At 43.9% G+C, this 874-nt stretch overlaps 1 non-coding gene across 1 annotated transcript; it reads right to left on the bottom strand.

The window, feature by feature from the left end:
- Window positions 1–261: 261 nt before the first annotated feature.
- LOC123254043 lies at window positions 262–470 on the bottom strand. The gene has a single exon (XR_006506647.1). It is a non-coding gene; the product is annotated as a small nucleolar RNA U3 (small nucleolar RNA).
- Window positions 471–874: the final 404 nt, after the last annotated feature.

Genomic DNA, 874 nt, shown 5'->3' with positions numbered 1-874 from the left:
AGCTATTGTGGAGTGGAACAGGTTGGGCTGAGGCAGGATATTACCTGTTGATACAAGTGACACTGGGGGAATGTTGGGGATTTCAACCCAGCCCACTGAAAGAAAAACAATGAATGAAAGTGGAGAGTGATGGGTAGCAGGGGGCAAGTAGAGAATTGTGGAGAGAATGGGACCCATCGGGCTAGATTTGGGTCCTTGATACAAGTGACAAAAAATCATGAAATCAACTTTTATATTAACCCATAAAAAAAAGGAGGATAAACCCCTCAGCTTTGGTTCCCATCCACACCCAGCCCAAAGAGAAGGAAGAGCAATCATTTATGGCAGGGGGCAGCTGCTGAAGAGCAATCCCACATGCCAACTTCATCTCTCAGAAGAGAACACCTCAGCTCCTCCTCATGGTTACTTCCATGCAACATTTTCTGCCTCAATTCTCTAATAACTGTTAATTTAGAAATAACACAGAATTACTGATGTAGTCAGAAAAACCAAGTCTATAATCAGGAAAGGGATAAGTCCAATTTTAGCCCTTTACTTAGAGCCCCGCACCAAAACTTTACAGGGTCCACACCCTGGGACTCTAGGGACATTATCCCTGGGAGTGACACTGTGCTAGATGATGGGTGCCTACTTTACAATGGATACTAAAAGGATGGTCCTGGGCCAGGTGTTGGTCTTCTTGGGAATGGGCCTGATACAATGGGGAAAACTTCTAAGATAAAAGGAAATTTAACATTTGCTTAGCCCTATCTAACTGAGATTATCATTTACCTTAGGTCTATTATTCAGTTGGAGACAGGCTAAGTCTGAAATTTCCCTTGGGGTGAACGCTCATGGGAACAGGGATGAACTTGGGGTCTCCAACTTACAAGCT

The sequence above is a fragment of the Gracilinanus agilis genome, unplaced genomic scaffold (genome assembly GCF_016433145.1).
Source record: "Gracilinanus agilis isolate LMUSP501 unplaced genomic scaffold, AgileGrace unplaced_scaffold13357, whole genome shotgun sequence".
NCBI classification, from domain to species: domain Eukaryota; kingdom Metazoa; phylum Chordata; class Mammalia; order Didelphimorphia; family Didelphidae; genus Gracilinanus; species Gracilinanus agilis.
Note: the sequence above shows the minus strand (reverse complement) of the source record. Positions and strands in the feature narration are given on the sequence as shown.